At 37.1% G+C, this 23,780-nt stretch overlaps 2 pseudogenes; both read left to right on the top strand.

Moving 5' to 3' along the window:
- Positions 1–2,135: 2,135 nt before the first annotated feature.
- On the top strand, positions 2,136–10,285 carry LOC138847308 (nucleolar protein 56 pseudogene; annotated as a pseudogene).
- Positions 8,942–9,059, top strand: LOC138847356 (small nucleolar RNA SNORA51; annotated as a pseudogene).
- Positions 10,286–23,780: the final 13,495 nt, after the last annotated feature.

Genomic DNA, 23,780 nt, shown 5'->3' with positions numbered 1-23,780 from the left:
GGAGTCATCGAAGACAAGCTGCTCACCAGAAGTCACTGTGAACACCTCTTGTGTTAAACCAGGTGGTGTACATGGAGCACCTGTGTGCCCACATTTATTGTGGCTCTACTATGTTAATCATTCATGCAAGATTCCACACACACTAGAAATTATTTAATAATGTGTATTAAATTAACTTACATTCTGCATCCTGTATCATGTCAATATTCAATGCAGAAAGATACATGAATTTTTCAGCTAAGTTTAGTGACTGAAAGACAAATTTTTTTATATTAGGGAACAGCATTTACCATATAAATGAATAGAGACAGTATAAATTTAAAAAAAGAAAGGAAAATATGCCATTTATCAAAAAACACCCTTAAATGAAAGATACTTGCGTCTACAGCTGCACTTTAAAAATGATCAACAATCAAAGATTTATTTACAATAACAAAATCCACCATTGTTAAAAGTATATTATCTAGAAAAGGAGAATGAGAATATGACCCAAAAGTGCTTTTGAGGAACTATATACATAAGTGGCCAACAAAATTAACAACATTTTAGTATATTTATGATCTTCCAATATAAAATCCAAGCAACATATGCATAGGTTTAGGTCTAGGATCGGCTTTCATTAGACTACTAATCATTACACAGGTGATAAGAATACATTCAAAGACAAAACAAGATATACAAAGAAGTGTATTGGTTAAAATATAAATTATACTTTCGATATTGTGAGTAGAATTCAATTGATAGTTACAATAATAATGTGACAAGCACATTTAAGAGATTTTTGTGAATAATAGCCCATGCTTACATATATATATATATATATATATATAGTTTATTTTTATATATTTCTATATAGAACATTTTAAAATGTATATATATAAAATTTATTATCTTTTTTCTTTTTTTTTATAGGCAGAGTGGACAGTGAGAGAGAGACAGAGAGAAAGGTCTTCCTTTGTCATTGGTTCACCCTCCAATGGCCGCTACAGCCAGTGCAGCAGCTGGCGCACCATGCGGGTGCAGGGCCCAAGCACCTGGGCCATCCTCCACTGCCTTCCTGGGCCACAGCAGAGAGCCGGACTGGAAGAGGAACAACCGGGACAGAATCCGGCACTCCCACTGGGACTAGAACCAGGGGTGCCGGCACCCCAGGCAGAGGATTAGCCTATTGAGCCATGGCACCAGCCAATTTATTATCTAAAAAGCACAGTTTAGATTTCCATAATAATCTAGTCATTATACTGGTCATTACAAGAATGGGGAGCAAGGCACCAGCTGTAGCTGATAGTTTGTTTCTCCCTCTCTACCAACCTCTAAAATTAGATAAACATACATAATTCTGAGATCAAAATCACATCAAGATCCTGCCACTTACCCACATAATTGTCATGAAATGTGCCAATATCTAAAAACATAATGGAATATTTGAATAATCAAAAACTGAATAATCAATGATTTAGAGTTCTATAAAAATCTGCAAGTTATATATATATATGCACATATATAAACTTTTATATATATACTTAATTATTATATATTATGTATAGTTAATTTTTTTCATGTATATGTATATATTACCTTGAGAAGAGAGAATGATTATGCTTGGCTAAGATGGCTCTGAGACACGGTATACCTGAAAGTTTCCAGGACAACTTATAAGAATGTTGGGTGTGATGGTGATCTCAATAAAAATTTAAATCATCATGGCCACAGGTTCACAGGGCTGGGAATACCCTAGACTATAATATTTGTGAAAAAGACTGAGTTCAATAAATTTAAAGATAAAAAAATATTTACCTAAATTTCCAAAGTAAATGGTTAATTTCAAGATCCATGAATGTATGTAAGGCTAAAAATGAACTCCCCAGCTAATGAGACTGATGGAACAACCCTAGATTGTTCTCTGGTACTGTGAACATAAAATTTGTTTAGAGAACTTCCAGAAATTGGAGAGTTGATAGCTTAACAATGATAAAGCAAATCATGGTAGCCTTAAGGTTCCTGCACTAGAACTGGCACAGATTAGATTATTTGACTATGTACTCAGGCTATAGTAAACAAATTCAAATAAAATATGAAAAATAGAGAAATGGGACAATTTTATATATGTGGTATATTGACTAGTGGGTGTACCCATGGCAAATTTAGTAGAAGAGGAAATAAGGCCACAAGAAGATGTAACAGATATAGATAAAAACAGCCCTAAATACACATTTAAGCTACAGAAAATTTGTATTCTCTTAAATCAAGGAAATTGTATGCCATTGAATTCAATAATCTTAGAGCTAAGATAACAGTGTCTCAACTTAATGCATGGAAAATTTAAGGTGAATGGCCAATTTTGAGTCCCTAAAAATAAACACACTACAAAAACACATGTGTACTTCAAAGTGAAACAATGTAATGTCCAAAAGTGATTTTATAGAACATGAAGATGGAGGTTGCTAATAGAACCTGAAAATTTTTGAATAAATTCATAGCATTACTATGTAAATGCCCTAAAGAATGACCATACATTGTCAGTGCTAAGGTTAGATTTCATGTGGATAGTGATATATACAGGTTAAAGTAGTAAAATGAAAGTCAAAATAAAACATATAAATCTGATGCATATGGAAAGGGAAAAGCTTACTTTACCTTAAGTAACAATGAGTAATTTAGTGTCAGCCATAATTAAAGAACAACTATGTGGATAGGTATTTCTATAAGAGTCTAGAATAAACTGGAAAATTGTAGTATTTCAGGAACATATATTTTGGAAATTTTCCAAAATCAGAAAATAATTTACATGCCGGCGCCGTGGTTCACTAGGCTAATTCTCTGGCTATGGCACCGGCACACCGGGTTCTAGCCCTGGTTGGGGCACTGGATTCTGTCCCGGTTGCTCCTCTTCCTGTCCAGCTCTCTGCTGTGGCCTGGGAAGGCAGTGGAGGATGGCCCAAGTGCTTGGGCCCTGCAGCCGCATGGGAGACCAGGAGAAGCACCTGGCTCCTGACTTTGGATTGGGGCACTGTGCCGGCTGCAACGTGCTGGCTGTAGTGGTCACTTGAGGGGTGAACCAATAGAAAAAGGAAGACCTTTCCCTCTGTCTCTCTCTTTCTCTCTCTCACTAACTCTGCCTGTCAAAAACAATAACAATAATAAAAAATAATTTACAGCTGAAGTAACATCCAGAAAGATGTAACCCATGCTGATGACCATCATGGTACTGGCCCTGTTATGTGCTGAAATCCTGTACTCATGACAGTTTCTAGACAAACTTTCAGCATTTAATTTGAGTTTATAACAACAGAATCATAAACCAAACCCTGGCACCCATTGTTTCCCTGTGTTAGCATTCTCATAAATCAGGTTATTAATTGCACATTCAGGTGGCAGTGGTAAATTCTAAGACAAAATAATGAGATATACACTCTATATAAAAGTTAATTTTGATTATATGCTGTACAAATCAGTAATTTTGTAGAAACAGATTCATGATCACATAGAGATGGCATAGAGGAATACAAAACTTAGAATTACATAGATTAATAAAAATGTCAGGAATTTAATTAGAAAAGAGGATGTTAATATATTAATTTTAGCAAGCGTACAAGTACCTTGACCCAATAATTGTTTATGGTCAAATTTTGATTTTGAGTACTAAAAAATAAAAAATTGTAAAGAGAATACATTAACTTGAACATTTGAATGAGTCTGCTGGAGTGACACAATTTTGCAAATCATGTACATGGAAGGAGTGAGACAACTTAGAGAAATGTGAGCCAGTTGATGACTTCAAAAAGAAAATCTGGACTAGAATGAGCAAATGCTTTCAGGGCTATGATTGACATGTATTTTGATATTGAGTAGTACGGAATAATTTTGTGGAAGTAGTAGGGAATAGTGTTGTATTAGTGACAAAACAGTACACAGGAATATTGTGAAAAATATATATATTAAACAACTATGAAAAAAAAATTTAACAGAACCTAAAAATATTTCAAGTATCTTAACATAATATATTTGAAACCTCACACTGATATGAAGAAATTACTTTGTAAAAATTTCCAAAATCAAGTGAAAGTGTGTAGTTCCAAAAGAGTCCATGAAATATAACAAAATATCTGACCTGCAAAGGAGAATGATGACACTCATGCAAAATGATTCTATGCAATGTTGTGCATGAACAATGTATAAAACTGGAAAAAATTATGTTAAGTTGATTACATTACAAAGATAAAGTAAACCAAGTTTACAGCAGATATCTTGTTCTAACATTGACATGAGGTACACTATTAATGAAAAAAAACTAAGGCAATAGTAATGAATTCAGAAACAGAAATGAAGTAATGTTATTGATGATATAAACAGATGATTGTGATCAACTGAAGTGTAATTTTAAAAATAAATTACCATATATGGCATGACATATTACCCTTTGATTACTGTGAGTAGAAACTTGTAATTGGTTTTTATTTATAGTTTTTTAATTATACATTGGGTAAATTTTAAAAAAAACTCCTAGAATTGTATTTACAAAAGAGTACACAATTACAGGAATATAAATCCATGCCAATTCTTTTTTTTTAAAGATTTATTTTATTTATTTGAAATATAGAGTTACACAGAGAGGTAGAAAACAGAGAGAGAGAGAGGTCTTCCATCTGCTGGTTCACTTTCTGGAACTTAATCTACAAATGTTGATGGCACTCAGGGATATGATGTTAAATTAAGTATACCATTGTGTATTATTCAGTAATTTCAATTATTAAATTCATAGGAAAAATATGGGCATAGAGAACTACATTTTGGACAATTTAAAAAATCTAAGATAGTTTAATTTTTAGTTCTTTAAATATTCACAAGAGTAAATACAAATTTCCTGGCAATGAGTATGATGACACAAGGGCTAGAAGATTCTGAAGAGCTATGAACATAATAACTACCAGGAAACCATCCAAAATATAAACAGAGTTGATGATCTCAAAATGAAAAGTGAAAACATCATGTTTTCTCTGATGTGTAGTGGCTAACATACAGAGTACAAAACAAGTTTATTATAAATGAGAGAAACTGTCATGTTTGGATTTCATTATTATTTATAGTGCTTGTCTATACTCCTGGGAACACTTTTGACTTGTTGAACTCTTCATTTAATGTTGCATTAAGCTTATGAGTATAAAGTAAATAAAAATGTTATCACAAAAATTAGAAAAGAAAGGAAGAGGGAAGAAGATAAATATCACTATATCCTTAGAATTGTACCTTTGAATTACATGAAATCTGTTCCCTCTGCATTAATAAAAATAAATTATTAAAACATATAATCCATTTTTTGAGTGTAACCGGTTATTTTCTTCTGTCCTGTGACTTGCCTGTTTTTTTCTCAAGAAAGTATTTTTATCATATTGTGCTCAACTTTATATGATATGTAAAATGCAACCAAGAAAGGGATATCAAAGAACTGTGCTTTTTCTTTGAACCAGACTGTATTTAGCTATTTTCCCATGCCATTAGCCAGGAGCTGGATCAGAAGTACAGCAGCTAGGACAGCAGTCAGTCATCATTTGGGATGCTGTCATCATGGGCAGAAGATTTACCTGCTCTGCCACAATGCTGGCACCTCATGCACTCTTATTTGCATGTGGGCTTTTATGAAGTGTGTTCACATAAGTTTCCTTATTCATTGATTTGTCTTATTGTTGAGTTATAAACATAAATAGCTAATACTTTTTTATGTAATCAACAGTACTAAAATTCCAACAATGTACCTTATCACTCTCACTCTTCTCATTAGTAAAAATAAAATTTCAGCAATGATAACCCATGAAATCATACAGTAAAGGAAGACCAGAGACTGTTCCTGAACAATAAATTCATTCCAGATGTCATATTAGTTTGCTGTATCTGGTACTCTAAATGCATAGACCATATGCTAGGCCATGAAGCAAGTCTCAGCAAATTCAAAAAACTGAAACAATATCATGCATCAACTCAGATGACAAATGGAATAAAGCTGGAATTCAACAAATCAGGAATCTCTACATCATATGGAAACACACGGAGACTGAACAACATACTTTTGAATTAACAGTGGGTCATAAAAGGAATCAATACAGCATATCAAAGTTTATGGGATGCAGCAAAAGCAACGTTAAGAGTGAAGTTTATAGCAATCAGTGCCTACATGAAGAAACTGGAAAGGTACCAAATAAATGAGCTATCAGTGCATCTCAATGACCTAGAAAAACAACAACAAATAAAACCTAAAATTAATAAGAGAAAAGAAATTATTAAAATTACAGGAGAAATAAAAAATGAAACCAGAAAAACAACACAAAAAATCTATGAAAAGAAGAGCTGCTTTTTGAAATATAAGCAAAATAGATCCACCATTGGAGCAATTAACCAAAAAAAAGAGGGAGAATACCAAATCAATAAAATCAGAGATGAGAAAGGATATGTAACAAAAGATACCACAGAAATAAGACTTATCAGGAATTATTACAAAGTTTTGATGAAATTATAGATTCAAAGAATGAAGTAGGTCATTGCATCCCAATAACAGGATGCAAAAAAAATCACCATGCTAAGGCAGATAATAATTAAACTACATAAACGCAGAAATAAAAGATAAATCTTAAAAGCACAGTAAAAGAAAAAGATGATTTTTTTTAACAAAGGAGCAAATTGAAGGTTAAGGATACATTGTTTGGGTGCATACAATTTACATGACTCTGAGAAACATCCTTCAAGTATTGAATGAAAATAGAGTTCATGTAGTATTTTTTCATATGGGCAAAATATCTTTCAAAATCCAAAAACAAAAAGGATTTTCAGGTTACAAGTATTTTATATGATTGAGATTAGCATGCATATATGAGAATTTGGTGTAAAATATTCCATTACATTTAAAAAGAATATTAAAATATTTCTAATCTCTTTAATCTAGCAACTTTAGATTATAATTGTAAAGGATTATGCAAATATCTAAAGGTATATGCACTTCAGAAAATTTATAAAATCAGAGGTTAGCTTACATTTGCTAAATTTTATAAAATGCAAAAATAAAGGAATTTGGTGAAAAATAATTATAATTACATAAACAGAAGTAGAATTCAATGAATATAAAACGCATTCCACCTACTAGAAAAATTCTGAGAACATATATCTAGAGCGACATTTTGGGAAATTTCAGTGAATAATAACTTTATAGTTACAAAATTAAGAAAGTTTGAAACTGTATGACTTTAAAGTATATAAGATTAAACTTACCCTAAGAGTTCAGAAAGACTGTACATTAATGTTGCCAGCAAAACTTACAAAATATTGAGCGATCTGATTACCTCACAGTAAAAAAAAAATCAAGCAAGAATGTCACAGAACAAAGATTGACTTAAATGAGGATACTACAGACACACATAGCAGGGGGCGGTGCTGTGGCAAAACAGGTTAAGGCCTGGCCTGCAGTGCTGGATTCCTATAATGGTACCAGTTCATGTCCTGGCTGCTCTACTCCCAATGTATTTTAATGTGCCTGGGGAAGGCAGTGGAGGATGGCCCAAATCCTTGGGTTCCAGCACCTTTTATGAGAACCAGAAGAAGCTCCTGGCTCCTGGCTTTGGATCGACTCAGCTCCAGCCGCTGCAGCCATTTGGTGACTGAACAAGTGGATGAAAGACATATCTATTATATCTATTTCTCTCTCTCTCTCTTTCTCTCTCTCTGTCTTGATCTCTCTGTAACTCTTTCAAATAAATAAAATAAATTTAAACAAAAAACCCGGCGCCGTGTCTCAATAGGCTAATCCTCCGCCTTGCGGCACCTGCACACCAGGTTCTATTCCCGGTCGGGGCGCCAGATTCTGTCCCGGTTGCCCCTCTTCCAGGCCAGTTCTCTGCTGTGGCCAGGGAGTGCAGTGGAGGATGGCCCAAGTGCTTCGGCCCTGTACCCCATGGAAGAGAAGGAGAAGCACCTGGCTCCTGCCTTCGGATCAGCGCGGTGCGCCAGCCGCAGCGCGCTGGCCGCTGTGGCCATTGGAGGGTGAATCAACGGCAAAGGAAGACCGTTCTCTCTGTCTCTCTCTCTCACTGTCCACTCTGCCTGTCAAAAAAATAAAAATAAAAAAATAAATAAAAAACCCACATATATCAATAACTTCAATCATAAAAGCAGAAAGGAGCTCTCAATATAAAATAGATTGCTAATGCTGTAAGTAAAAGTAAATAACTTAGTAGGAGTAACAAGAAAATCACTAGAAGATATAAGGGAGTTTGGTGAAAAAGAATCCATTTCAATCAGGTTTAAAATTATTTGTAAATAGCGTCTTAAATCATGAAGAGATCATTCTACTTACAGTATATTATAAGAAAGTTGCCAGTGTTTAGAAATGCATAATGGAAAAAAATTTTTAAAAAATAACAATTTAAAAAAGAAAAAAACAACAACAATAACAAAAATTAAATGCATAATGGAAAATTTCACACATCAATGGCTAAATTCCAGAAAGATAAAAATGATATGTGGAATTGAGTACACCATGGCAAGCACTCTGAAAAATTGTAGACATGAAACTTTCCAGAATTTATAGAACTTTGAGCAAGTTTGTGATACCACAATGAAAATGCAAACCAAGATTGCCACAGTTCATATGATCACCATTGGCTTACTATGATGTTTGTGAACAATACAGGGTATAACAATAGATGCAAAGGCAATGAAAAGAAATGTACACGTTATGGAATAATGTATGTTGTGATTACTCCAACAAGAAATGAATAATAATGTTGTGAAAAGCAGATAGAGAACTTTCTGTTGTACTTCATTGCAATTACATCTATATTGGAGAATATGAAAAAAATACCAAAAACATGATTGAAAAAAGATTATGCCTTGTTCTACCATATACGAAGGCACAGATTTCCATATCTAGATTATGCTTAGAGACACATTAAAAATTAGCCTCCTGGTGCTTACCACAATCTGTTCTTACACTGACTGTATAGAAAGAGGAGGCAGAACAGGCTCTCCCTCAGGACTCATCTTGCCTGGGCTGTATTGTGAATGGGGGGACAAGGAGTTGAGGGGACTGGCATCTGGCTTGTCCCTGTTTCCTCCAGGCTGAGTGGGGGCCACGAGGGCTGAAGTAGGTGCTTTGTGGCTTTGCAGCAGCCGAGCCAGGGCAGGGCGGGACTGCATCTCTGCAGGGAGTGGCATGGCTATCACTTTCCAGAGGTGGGGAAGATCATCAATGACAATGCCACATAATGCTGCCTCGCCCAGTTCATCAGAAACCAAAAGGAGTTGAATGAGGACAAGCTGGAAAAGCTGGAGGAGCTAACAATGGATGGTGCCAAGGCCAAGGCCATTCTGGATGCCTCACGGTCCTCCATGGGCATGGACTCTCTTCCATTGACTTGATCAACATTGAGAGCTTCTCCAGCCACATGGTGTCGTTGTCTGAGTACCACCAGCTCCAGCTCCTACACACTTACCTGCGCTCCAAGATGAGCCAGGTGGCCCCCAGTCTGTCAGCTCTCACTGGGGAAGCGAGTCCTGAAGACACGGGGTAACACACCCAAATACGGACTTATTTTGCACTCCACCTTCATTGGCTGAGCCACCTTGAAGGACAAAGGCTGCATCTCCTGATACCTGGCCAACAAATGCAGTATTGCTTCACAAATAGATTGCTTCTCTGAGGTACCCACAAGTGTATTTGGGGAGAAGCTTCTCCAACAAATTGAGAAGCAGCTGTCCTTCTATGAGACTGGAGAGATTCCACGGAAGAATCTGGATGTCATGAAGGAAGCCATGGATCAGGCAGAGGTGGCGGCTGTGGAGGAAGCTGGAGAAGCAGGAGAAGAAATGCTGGAAGAAGGAAAAGAAGGCCCTGGTGGCGCTCACCCTGGCATCTTCAGAGAACAGCAGCAGCACCCCGGAGAAGTGCGAGGAGGCGCAGGAGAAACACAGAAAGAAGAAGAAGCAAAAGCCCCAGGAGGCTCCTCAGGAGAACGGGATAGAAGAGCCGTCTGTCTCTTCCTCCAACCCCAAGAAAAAGATATATTTTTCCAAAGAGGAGTTGGTTAGTGATCTGGAGGAGAGAGGGAGCGGCGTAAGCCCTCCCAAGAGGAAGACACTGTCGGCCCAGGAGGAAATGGCAAATGATGTGGAAGAGGTGGACACCAGGAAGGTCCCCTCAAAAAAGAGGAACTTCTCTGCCAAGCAGGAAGGAAGCAGAGGCCGCCACCAGCAAGAGCAATGCCAAGAGAAAAAGCTCCATAAAGCATCCCAGGAAGACTGACTAGCCCGGACATTCCCTGCACCTTCAGGGGTACCCTTACCTGCCCTGTGTCCTCACCCCAATAAAAAGATCACAAAATGCTAAAAAAAAAACCATTAAAAATTAAACTCAAAGTTAGTCACATGAACATCCAAAAAAGTAAATACAAAATGTTACCTAGAAAGGGTGAATAATTACAGTGGACTAACAATGTCTCTGAGAACCTGTACATGACAGTTTCCAGGAGACTTACAGAATTTTGAGATAGGTGATGACTTCACAATCAAAAAGTTAAGTACTCTGATCAAAGGTTAAGAGTACTAGGGTTGACTAAGGCTAAGATACTACAAATATGCACTGCTGATAGCTATAATTTCAAAGAAAAATATAAAGACTTAAAATACATTCAGCTGTCATGAAAAACTAGTTATTACCTCAAAAATGGATAATTTTGTGGATGAAACATCACAAAAGGAGTAAATACAGGTGAAGTGGCTGAAAAGTAGATCATTACATTTCTATTAAAAATGTAAAAGAAAAAATTTCAGCAAACATAACAAAGATCATAGCAGCTCTTACCAAGTTAGAGTAAGGATGCCTGGGGCAGTGCTGTGGTGCAGTGGGATTTACCCAGCATTTGGGATGACCTCATCTCATATGAGAGTGCCTGAGACTCAAGTCTCATCTATTCTCCACAGCTGACCCAGGGCCCCGCTTATGTACACTGGAAGAAGTGACAATGGCCTGTGTTCCCAGTCAGGGACCTCCCTGTTACATTTAATGAAACCAAGTTCCTAACATTCTGCATGGTGGCATCTTGCATTTATGGAGTCATTTTCCTGCCTGTGCATCACAGGACCAATGGAAATGTCAGGCTGACTCTGCAGGTGTTTCCATCTTGCCCTCCACTGCAGGGCTACTGGGCTACATTTTCTCCATAAGTGCTACCTTATTTTGGTAAAGGAAGTTAGAAATTCACTGCATGTGTTCTAGAATAAAGCACATTTGAAAAAGAATAAGCCTTAACATATAACTTGTCTATTTGCTAAAATACTGGGCCTGAAGACAAAGCTACACTATTTTCACACTCATATATTGCAATATGGTATTTATTTCAAGGTACAAATGGCATTTCTTCCTCTAAAGCTGTTGGAGACACACTCAAACCTGTACCTGTATTTATCAGTACTCCATTTCCTTTAGATTTTTGTGTTCCTCTGATTAGGACTTCAATTAGCCTGCTACTTATGCTTAATTGCACTTGCCCTTTTCTCTTCCTTCCTTTCCACTGGGACTTTCCAATTATTTTGCTAATTTTTAAAACACACGAAATCCTCACATAAAACATTCTATTTGAACACTGAATACGTTTCAATGACATCTTTTCCTTCTTGAAGAAGCTTCATATTTTTAATATGGTGAATGTTGTATGTTTTGATAGGTTGCACTGTTTTTCTTTGAATGCTAAATTTAGAAATATTCTTGAGACTAATGTTGCAAATTTTTTTTCATGTGGCCATTATGTCTGTCTTGTTATATACTTCACAAATACTCTTCAATTTGGGATAGCAGGTTTTAAATTTATAGATTAATTTTAAGGATAATTGATCAATGTACCACAGTGAGTTGTCCAATTCATGGTTGGATATATCTTCCCAATTACACTTTTATCATCTTTTCTCAATATTACAAATATGTATTTTATTTTATATATTATATATACATATATCATATATATATATGCCATGTGCTGTTATTTTCATGGACTGAAATCACTTTGTGATATTTTTCTGCAATACTGGAGATTTTTTAACAAATATGCTTAAGAAGAGGGATTTTTAAATATCCTTTTTTACAGAGACAGTCTTTGTTGATTGAGCATCTCTACCCTGATCTTGTTAGCAATGCTGTTTTGAGCCAGGTCAACAAGTTAACCTGCACAAGTTTGCTAATACAGGATTGTAGATATTTCAAAAAAAAAAATGTGAATAAGTTTTCCATAATTTTTCAAATTTTCCTCATATATCAAAACATGTTGCATGCCTTGAATATACCCAAGTTTTGTCACTCATATCCAACAATCTTGAAAAAATTAAAACAAACAAAAAGAACTAGGCTCTCATATCAAAATAAAAATTCAAAGTAACTCAGTAGACATATCTTTAGGTTGGGAAGGTTTTTATGGAACAGAATAATTTTTAAAATACTCATAATTCTGAGCAGACAAAATTCCTATATTGAAAGTACAAATGCAGGCTATCAAGGGACAGTGTAAACTAAGATGATAACCAAGTGTCAAATTACAGGGCACTTGTGACCTCTAAAACCTGAACAAAATCCCCAAGTGAAACAGAATATTTGTTTTTGCCTTACCCACTCTAGGTGACTATGTTATTGGAAACAGAAAATGGAGAGACCCCCTAGAAACAGCTGTGCTGAGAAGCCAGCATCCTGGAAGATCCTGCTGCCCACATATTTAGAAAACTGGGGGGAATCAGGTCCCGGCAGGGAAGGAAGGAGGAGCCCAGGGCCGCACAAACTACAGCTCCCGTCCCACACGCACCCCACACACGGAGCCCACATTCTCCCTAATGACCACCCCGTGCCCACTGCACAGTCGGGGAGACGTGGGCTGGTGCCACACAGCTGCCCGGGGATGGCTCTGGGGATGAGAAGTCGCTGTGAGCAGGGAAGGGGCAGGGCGTCGGGGGTCCCTGGTGCCAGTCCAGACCCCGACCCCCGGGTCTGAGGGGACCAAGGGAAGCGCTGGGCCAGCGGCAATATGGCGCCACAGATTCGGAGACGAGCTCTGGGAGGCCCGCGTCCTGCCAGCTTCTCAGCAGCTTCCACGGCTGCTTTACGCCTCTCCCGACACCTGGGCGCACACACTCACCACGTCGCGGTTTTCAGCTCCAGGTGTCCAGCGTCCCCCGGTGATGAAGGTGGAGGCCACGGAGCCCGACTTGCTTTGGGAGCCTCGTGCCTGCAGAGCCGTCTCCTAGCACCTCGCTCCTGCCCAGAATTGTAAGATGACTGTGATGTCAAGACCCCGCGTGATGACGTGACGTGGACGTCGTCGTGCCTGATTGGACAGCGTGCACGGCCATGAGCGCACACAACCTCACAAAGATGCAGCCCATCAACATCTTCCACGGCAATGGGCCCCTGACTTCAGGTTGTGCTGGGTGGGAGCAGCAGGAGGCGAGGCCTGGGTGCAGGTCGGACTCCACCTCCCCAGGCGGGAGGCCTCTCCCCTCTGCTCCTGCACCCGCCGGGTCCCTCCTGTGGCCCTGTCCTCCCTGATGGATCCCTGCTGGAGCTCTCGGTGCAGTAACTGCTTCAGTGAGTCACAGTTCTGTGCATCGGCCTCTGGGCTTCATTTTCTTTGTATTGAAAATTAGCGCATGATTTTCAACAAAGTTGTGGAAAATGTAATTTAAAAGGTAAGTTGATTTTCATGCAAAAGTATTTTGAAATCTAAATCTACGTTTTTTTCATAATACACAGTCTCCGTGCATTTCTGAAGGCTCACTACAGTCATCCAAGTGTTCAGTGAAACACCAGAATGCATTCCTCCCCTCTAAATTACTTTTGTACATTAACCAACTTCTCTCCACCCCATCCCAATCCCAGCCTCTGGGGACCATTATTCTGTTCTCTATGTCTACAAGATTGTTTCAGACACCATTTAATGAGTGAGATCATGCAGTATTTGTCTTTCTGTGCCTGGCTTGTTTCATGTTACATAATATTCTCAAGGCTTATCCACGTTGTCAGAAATAGTAGAAGTGAATAGCATTCCATTGGACATATACAATATATGTTGGGTCTTTTGTGTTACTTTTTAATATTGATTTGAAGAATGCTGAAAGACATCGCATGATTCAATCCTTTTATTCCCTTTTCTTCTGTCAGTATTTGTTTTCTGCTCTGCCTATTGACCCTTAGTATTTTCTATTGTTTTTTTGCTGGTTCATGGTATATCTAGTGGATTTTAAAAATATTGATCCTTCCAGTAATCTGGTTAAATTCATTATCAGTTGTATTTGTTTTTAGATTGTGTTGCTTCTCTCTGAATATCTCCAATATATTGACATTTTATTGCTTAGAAATCTTTACACCATTCTTTTTCTTTTTGCTCTCCCTTCCCCCACTACTGCTACAATAAGAAGTTGAAGATAGTGGAGGTGGCCTGGACAAGACTTACTTCCAGGCAGGGAAAAAGCTGTCAATGATCCTGTATGTATTCTGTTGTTTGTTGCAGGATCCTTTTTAAACAATCCTGATCAGAATAAGGAAGCCACTTCTTTTTAAATATACTGCTATCAGTTTTTTTAAATCTCTTTTTTTTAACTTTTATTTAATGAATATAAATTTCCAAAGAACAGCTTCTGGATTACAATGGCTTCCCCACACCATAACTTCCCTCCCACCCCCAGCCCTCCCCTTTCCCTCTCCCTCCCCCCTCAAACACTTTTCAACATTCAATCTAAATGGTCATATGATTTTCTTCTTGAATTTTTTACTTACCTGGAAAATTTCAATAGATTGTTTAAAAATGTTAACCACCTCTCACATTTTTTCTTGCATTTCACTTGCTATTAATTATATTTTTATATTTTATATGTGATTTAATCTATTATATGAATATTAAGGATATATATATATATCTGTTTATGAAAGTGAGGCTTATACTTAATTCATATTTAGTTCTGGTGGGGTCAACTTGTATCATCAACAATGTAATGCTGTTTCCAAAAGAAATTTGAAAATATTCTTTGCTTATTTCTACCTTGCTACATCTGGGAAACATAGATGTGTTAGGAATATTTTATATTTCTTTTTTTCCCAAAGATTTATTTTTTTTAAAGTAGGAACTACTGAGAAGCAGAGGCAGACAGAGAGAGAGAGAGAGAGAGAGAGACAGAAAGAGGGAGGGAGTAATCTCCATCTGCTGGGTTACTCCCCAAATGGACATAAGGAGCCAGAGTCAGGCTGATATGAAGACGGGAGCCAGATGCTTTCTCCAGGTCCCCCATGCTTGTGCAGAAACCCAAGCACTTGGGCCATCTTCCACTGTTTTCCCAGGCCATTAGCAGAGAGCTAGATTCTGTATGTAGCTATTGTGAATGGATTTATCTTAGAAGTTCTTCTCAGCTATGGCATTATCTGTGTATACAGAGCCTATTGATTTTTTGGTATTGACTTTATAGCCTGCTACTTTACCATGCTCTTCTAAAAATTACAATAGCCTTCTGGTGGAGGCTTTTGGATCCCCTATGTATAGAACTATGTCATCTGCAAATAGCGCTAGTTTGACTTCTTCCTTCCAAATTTGTATCCTCTTGATCTCTTTTTCTTGGCTCTGGCTAAAACTTCCAGTATTATATTGAATAGCCATGTTGAAAATGGACCTCCCTGTCTGTTACCGGATCTCAATGGAAATGCTTCCAACTTTTCCCATTCATTTTGATGCTGCCCGTGGGATTGTCATAAACTGCCTTGATTGTGTTGAGGATTATTCTTTCTATACCCAATTTGCTATGAGTTTTCATCATAAAAGGGTGTTGTATTTAATCTAATGCTTTCTCTGCATCTATGGAGATAATCATATGGGTTTTCTCCTGCAGTTTGTTAACGTGGTGTATCACATTGATAGATTTGCAAATGTTGAACCAACCCTGCATACCAGGGATAAATGCCACTTGGTCTGGGGGGATGATCTTTCTGATGTGTTGTTGAATTCTATTGGACAGAATTTTATTGAGGATTTTAGCACCTATGTTCATCAGAGAAAGTGGTCTGGAATTCTCTTTTCTGTTGCATCTTTTTCAGGTTTAGGAATTAAGGTGATGCTGGCTTCAGAGGAAGAATTTGGGAGGATTCTCTCTCTTTCACTTGTTTTCAATATTTTGAGAAGAATTGGAGTTAGTTTTTCTTCAAATGTATGGTAGAATTCAGCTGTGTATCCATCCGGTCCTGGGCTTTTCTTTCTTGGAAGGACCTTTATTACTGATTCAATTTCTGACTCAGTTATGGGTCTGTTTAGGTTTTCTATGTTTTCATGGTTCAATTTAGGTAGGTTTTATTTGTCCAGGAATCTATCCATTTCTGGTAGATTTCCCAGTTTGTTGGCATACAATTCTTTGTAGTAATTTCTGATGACTCTTTATTTCTGTGGTGTCTGTTGTTACATTCCCTTTTACATATCAGATTTTATTGATTTGGGTCTTTTCTCTCCTTTTGTTAATTAGTTGGGCCAATGGTGTGTCAATTTTGTTTATGTTTTCAAAAAACCAGCTCTTCATTTTGCTGATCTTTTGTATTTTTTGGATTCAATTTTGAATAATTTCTCTTCTCAAACTCATTTTGTGTTTGGTTTGATTTAGTTTTTCTAGATCCTTGAGATGCAGTGATAGCTCATTTTTTGGTGCCTTTCCAATTTCTTTTTTTTTAACTTTTATTTAATGAATATAAATTTCCAAAGTATGGCTTATGGATTATAATGGCTTCCCCCCATAACGTCCCTCCCACCCGCAACCCTCCCCTCTCCCACTCCCTCTCCCCTTCCATTCACATCAAGATTCATTTTTGATTCTCTTTATATACAGAAGATCAGTTTAGCATACATTAAGTAAAGATTTCAACAGTTTGCTCCCACACAGAAACATAAAGTGAAAAATAATAGATGATTTTTAAATGATGATGAAATCAGATCAGACCTATTGTCATGTTTAATCCCAGTGAGAATCAAGTTGGGAATTGATAATATCTTTTTTTTTTTACAGAAGATCAGTTTAGTATACATTAAGTAAAGCTTTCAACAGTTTGCACCCCCATAGAAACACAAAGTGAAATATACTGTTTCAGTACTCATTATAGCATTAAGTCTCAATGTACAGCACATTAAGGACAGAGATCCTACATGAGGAGTAAGTGCACAGTGACTCCTGTTGTTGACTTTACAAATTGACACTCCTGTTTATGGCATCAGTAATCTCCCTATGCTCCAGTCATGAGTTTCCAAGGCTATGGAAGCCCCTTGAGTTCTCTGACTCTTATCTTGTTTAGACAAGGTCATAGTCAAAGTGGAGGTTCTCTCCTCCCTTCAGAGAAAGGTACCTTCTTCTTTGATGACCTGTTCTTTCCACTGGGATCTCACTCACAGAGATCTTTCATTCAGGTTTTTTTTTTTTTTTTTGCCAGAGTGTTTTGGCTTTCCATGCCTGAAATACTCTCATGGGCTTTTCAGCCAGATCCAATTTCTTGATGTAGGCACCTACTGCTATAAATTTTCCTTTTAACACTGCTTTTGTTGTATCTCATAAGTTTTGAAAATGGGATATGTACTCTATAGAATACTACACAGCAGTAAAAAAAAAAAAAGAAAGAAATCCAGCCATTTGCAATAAAATGGAGGAATCTGGAAAACATCATGCTGAGTGCAATATGGCAGTCACAAAGGGACAAATACGATATGTTCTCCCTGATCTGTGACAATAACTGAGCACCTAAAAGGAAAGCTGTTGAAGTGAAATGGACACTATGAGAAACAATGACTTGATCAGCCTTTGTCCTGATTGTCAAGGAACAACTTATTATTTTATTCCTTTTGGGTTTTTTTGTTCTACTTAACAACACTGGTTGAACTCTTTAATTAGCACACAATTATTCTTAGGTAGCTCTACCCTAGGGGTAGAGCTAGAAATGTGCCATGGGATTCCAAATCCATTTCAATAAGGTGGCATGTACCAATGCCATCTTACTAGTCAAAGTGATCAGTTTAATTTCATAATTGATCATAAAGATAGGACTAATTGCCAAAGGCATCACATAAACAAGACTAGAGTCTGCTAATACTAACTGATAAAATTATAAAGGAGAGAACGATCCAACATGGGAAGCAGGATACACACAGACTCATAAAATGGCAGATGCTCTAAACAGCACTCTGGCTTCAGAATCAGCTCTTAAGGCATTAAGATCCAGCAAAGAGCCCATGAGAGTATCTCAGGCAATGGGAGACCAAGACACTGTGGCAAAAATAAATGACCTAAATGAAAGATCTCTGAGAGATCCCAGAGGAAAATATGGTCCATCAAAGAGGGGAGGTACCTTTCTCTGAAGGGAGGAAAGAACTTCCACTTTGATTATGACCATGTGTAAATAAAATCAGAGTTTGTGAACTCAAAGACTTCCATAGCCTTGGCAGCTCATGACAAGAGCCTTTGGTGATTACTGATGTCATAAATAAGAGTGTCAATTGTTAAATCAGTAAGAGGAGTCACTGTACACTTATTCCATGTAGGTTCTCTGTCCTTAATGTGTTGTACTATGTGAATTAATGGTAAGACTACTACTCAAATATTATTCTTTGTTTGTCTGTTTGGGTGCAGTCTATTGAAATCTTTACTTAGTATATACTAAGTTGATCTCTGTATAAAGAGATAATTAAAAATGAATCTTGATGAAGAATGGGATGGGAGAGGAAGTGGGAGATGGGATGGTTTTGCCTGGGAGGGAGGTTATGGGGAGAAAGCCACTATAGTACAAATGTTGTAATTTGGAAATTTTTATTTATTGAAGTTAAAAAAAAACAAAAACAAAGGAAAAAAGTATACCACTGTGTATTATTCCATAGTTTCAGTCATTAAATTTATAGGAAAAATATGGGCACATAGAAGTACATTTTGGACTGTTTCAAAAAAATCTAAGATAGTTTTATTTTTTGTTCTGTAAATATTCACAAGGGTAAGTATAGACTTCCTTTCATTTAATATAATAACATTAGGGCCTAGAAGATTCTGAAGAGCTATGAACTTGGAAAACCTATGTACTTTGGAAATTTATATTTATAAATTAAAAGTTTTTTTTTAAAGTCTGCTTAAGTCTAACTGGAGATCCTCTGAATGTAATCTGGAGTTTCTCCTGCACATTTTAGAATCTTCTCTTTATATTTCACTATGTTGAATTTGTTTACAATGTGTCATGGTGAGGCTCTTTTCTGGTGATGGCTATTGGGAGTTCTGTGTGCTTCTAGTACTTGGATGTCCCTTTCTTTCTCCAAACCTTCAAAGTTTTCTGTTAGTATTTCCCTAGAAAATGCCTTCTAATGGTTTCTCTCTCTCCATGCCTTCAGGAACTCTTAGAAATTGAATTTTTTTTAGTATCCTGTAGATTCCCAATGGTGTTATTTAGTGTTCTAATTTCTACTTCTTGCTTTTGGTTTGACTGTGTACTTTGCTGTACTTTGTCTTCTGGCCAGCAGGCTCTGTCATTTATTCTGGTTAAGGGTATGCCTACGGTGACAAACCCAGGTTTGGTTTGGTAAATCTTCTCTCTCTTTTGTTTTCAATTAGAAGGGAAGTATAATCTGCTCAGCTGAGCTCTTCTCCTCAAAGGAGAACAGTGCCTGAGTGCTAGCCCCAGTGGGTATAATATTCATCAGCTCTGTTCCAAGGACCACACAATGGATCTGTGCTGTCTTCAGTGTAAGTTGATTCCCCAGCAATGTCTCTCAGCAGGTACCAGGAGTGGCCATTGGAGGGTGAACCAATGGAAAAGGAAGACCTTTCTCTCTGTCTCTCTCTCACTGTCCACTCTGCCAGTCAAAAAAATTAAAAAACACACTTTTATGATGAAAATCTTATGCAAATTGGGTATAAAAGGAACATTCCTCGACATAAGACATAATCTAAGTATGTTTTTTAACTTTTATTTAATGAATATAAATTTCCAAAGTACAGCTTATGGATTACAATCGCTTCCCCCCCATAACGTTCCTCCCACCCACAACCCTCCCCTCTCCCACTCCCTCTCCCCTTCCATTCACATCAAGATTCATTTTCGATTCTCTTTATATACAGAAGATCAGTTTAGCATACATTAAGTAAAGATTTCAACAGTTTGCTCCCACACAGAAACATAAAGTGAAAAATAATAGATGATTTTTTAAATGATGCTGAAATCAGATCAGACCTATTGTCATGTTTAATCCCAGTGAGAGTCAAGTTGGGAATTGATAATTTCTTCTTCTTTTTTTTTTTTTTACAGAAGATCAGTTTAGTATACATTAAGTAAAGCTTTCAACAGTTTGCACCCCCATAGAAACACAGAGTAAAATATACTGTTTGAGTACTCGTTATAGCATTAAGTCTCAATGTACGGCACATTAAGGACAGAGATCCTACATGAGGAGTAAGTGCACAGTGACTCCTGTTGTTGACTTTACAAATTGACACTCCTGTTTATGGCCTCAATAATCTCCCCATGCTCCATTCATGAGTTTCCAAGGCTATGGAAGCCCCTTGAGTTCTCTGACTCTTATCTTGTTTAGACAAGGTTATATTCAAAGTGGAAGTTCTCTCCTCCCTTCAGAGAATGGTACCTCCTTCTTTGATGACCTGTTCTTTCCACTTGGATCTCACTCACAGAGATCTTTCATTTAGTTTTTTTTTTTTTTTTGCCAGAGTGTTTTGGCTTTCCATGCCTGAAATACTCTCATGGGCTTTTCAGCCAGATCTGAATGCCTTTAGGGCTGATTCTGAGGCCAGAGTGCTGTTTAGGACATCCGCCATTCTATGAGTCTGCTGAGTATCTCGCTTCCCATGTTGGATCACTCTCCCCTTTATTCTATCGGTTAGTATTAGCAGCTACTAGACTTGTTTATGTGCTCCCTTTGACTCTTAGTCCTTTCATTATGATCAATTGTGAACTGAAATTGATCACTTGGACTAGTGAGATGGCATTGGTACATGCCACCTTGATGGGATTGAATTGGAGTCCCCTGGTATGTTTCTAACTCTACCATTTGGGGCAAGTCAGCCTGAGCATGTCCCAAATTGTACATCTCTTCCCTCTCTTATTCCCACTCTTATGTTTAACAGGGATCACATTTCAGTTAAATTTCAACACTTAAGAATAACTGTGTATTAATTACAGAATTAAACCAGTATTATTAAGTAGAGCAGACAAAAAAAAAAAAAACTACTAAGAGGGATAATGTATTAAGTTGTTCATTCACAGTCAGGGCCATGCTGATCAAGTCACTGTTTCTCATAGTGTCGATTTCACTTCAACAGGTTTCCTTTTTGGTGTTCAGTCAGTTGTCACTGATCAGAGAGAACATATGGTATTTGTCCCTTCGGGACTGGCTTACTTCACTCAGCATGATGTGTTCCAGATTCCTCCATTTTGTTGCAAATGACTGGATTTCATTGTTTCTTACTGCGGTATAGTATTCTAAAGAATACATATCCCATAATTTCTTTATCCAGTCTACCGTTGATGGGCATTTAGGTTGGTTCCAGGTCTTGGCTATTGTGAATTGTGCTGCGATAAACATTAGGGTGCAGACCGCTTTTTTGTTTGCCAATTTAAACTCCTTTGGGTAAATTCCAAGGAGTGGGATGGCTGGGTCGAACGGTAGGGTTATCTTCAGGTTTCTGAGGAATCTCCAGACTGACTTCCATAGTGGCTTGACCAGTTTGCATTCCCACCAACAGTGGGTTAGTGTCCCTTTTCCCCCACATCCTCGCCAGCATCTGTTGTTGGTAGATTTCTGTATGTGAGCCATTCTAACCGGGGTGAGGTGAAACCTCATTGTGGTTTTGATTTGCATTTCCCTGATTGCTAGTGACCTTGAACATCATAAATGAGCATTGTGATGTTATAATCAGCTCTGATGGTATAAGCTACTGCTATGAAGTTATAGTCATCATGAGATCATAAAAGCTATAGTGATAATCATATTCCAATATTGTGATGTCATTAATACACATTTTGATGTTATAAACCAATTATTGTGTTGCCATAATGCATTTTAAATAATATTGTGATGATATAATAAGATACCGTGCTTTTATAGACCTATATCATCCTATAATAATTGTGATCTGGTAAAAAGCCTTGTGATGTCATAATCTATGGGGATGGGATAAAACAGCATTGTTATGTGATGTCATAATCAATTGTAAATGCATAAAAACCTCTGTGAGATCATGAACCACAACTATAATGAAATAATTGATTGTGAATTCATAAACCACTATTATGATGCAAAATCAATTATTATATGAAAAAATCATGTCCTATACCAATACTCTGATGCCATGAAAGTACCATAATAATGCCATAAGTTAACCATTGTGCTGTCATAATAAATTATGGAGTCACCCTGTTGTGTCAACATAAATCAGTCATTCTGATATCATGATCAACTGTGATACAGAACTCCATTTTTCTGTCCTAAAACAGCCATTCTGATGTTATAATGAATTGTGACATCACAAATCCATTGAGAGGTCAAAATCAATTGTGATGGCAAAATAAAATTGTGTGTCATAACCTACCATTTGAAAAGTTTTATTCATTTACTTATTTATTTGAAAGGCGGAGTTAGAGTGACAGAGAAAGAGAAATCCTTCATCTACTGGTTCTCTCCCCAAATGGCCACAAAAACTGGGTCTATGCCAGGCTAAAGCCAGAAGCCAGGAAATTCTTTCAGGTCTCTCACGTGGTTGCAGGGGCCCAAGGAATTCAGCCATTATCCACTGATTCTCCTTGCACAATAGCAGGGACCTGGATTGGAACTGGAGCATCCAAGACTCAAACCAGTGCCCATATGGGATGCCAGAACTGCAGGAAGTGGAATAACTTGCTGCACTGCAGCACTGGTCCCAAACTTGGGTTATGTCCAAAAAACCTTGTGTTGTCATAAAGAAGTGGGATGTCATAAGCAACTCCTGTGATATCATAAACATTGTGACATAAAACTATAAACTATATTGTGACAAAAATCCATATGACATCCATTTTGATGTCATAAACCAAGTGTAGGATGATATAAAAATCACTGTGAAGTTATATGGCATTGTATGTGTCATAATCAATTATATCATAAAAACCATTGTGAAATCATAAATCTACCATTGTGATGTAATAATAAACTGAGGTGTCATAAAGCAGTATTGTCATAATTGATTGTGACTTCAATAATTCATCACAATAATTAAATTGCGATGTCATATGCCAACTTTTTGATGACATAAATCTATGATTGTGATATCATATTTAATTTTGATGTTATAACAATTATTGTGAGGTCACAGCCAGTATTTATGCCACACAATCCACCATTTCTGTTATATATGTACGATTTTGATGCAACAATCATAAACTTATTAAAATTGTGATGCATATACATATTGTGATATCATTTATAATGATGTAATAAACTACCATCATCATGTCATAGTGCATTTGATGTCATAATACCATTGCTTAATCAATTGTGATTTAATGAAACAGCATTATGATTTTAAAATGAATTGAGCAATCATAAAAATAATAAGTCAAAAACCTAGTGCAGGGTCATAAAAATCCATTGCAATGTCATAAAGCTACAACTGTTATGTAATCAATTGTAATATAAAAATCTTTGTGATATAATCAGTCCTGATGTGGTAAACCACCATTGTCACATCATAAACCTAACATATTAATATACTCATTTATG

This window comes from Oryctolagus cuniculus, chromosome 20 (assembly GCF_051225735.1).
Source record: "Oryctolagus cuniculus isolate XC-2025 breed Fujian yellow rabbit chromosome 20, ASM5122573v1, whole genome shotgun sequence".
NCBI classification, from domain to species: Eukaryota; Metazoa; Chordata; class Mammalia; order Lagomorpha; family Leporidae; genus Oryctolagus; species Oryctolagus cuniculus.
Note: the sequence above shows the minus strand (reverse complement) of the source record. Positions and strands in the feature narration are given on the sequence as shown.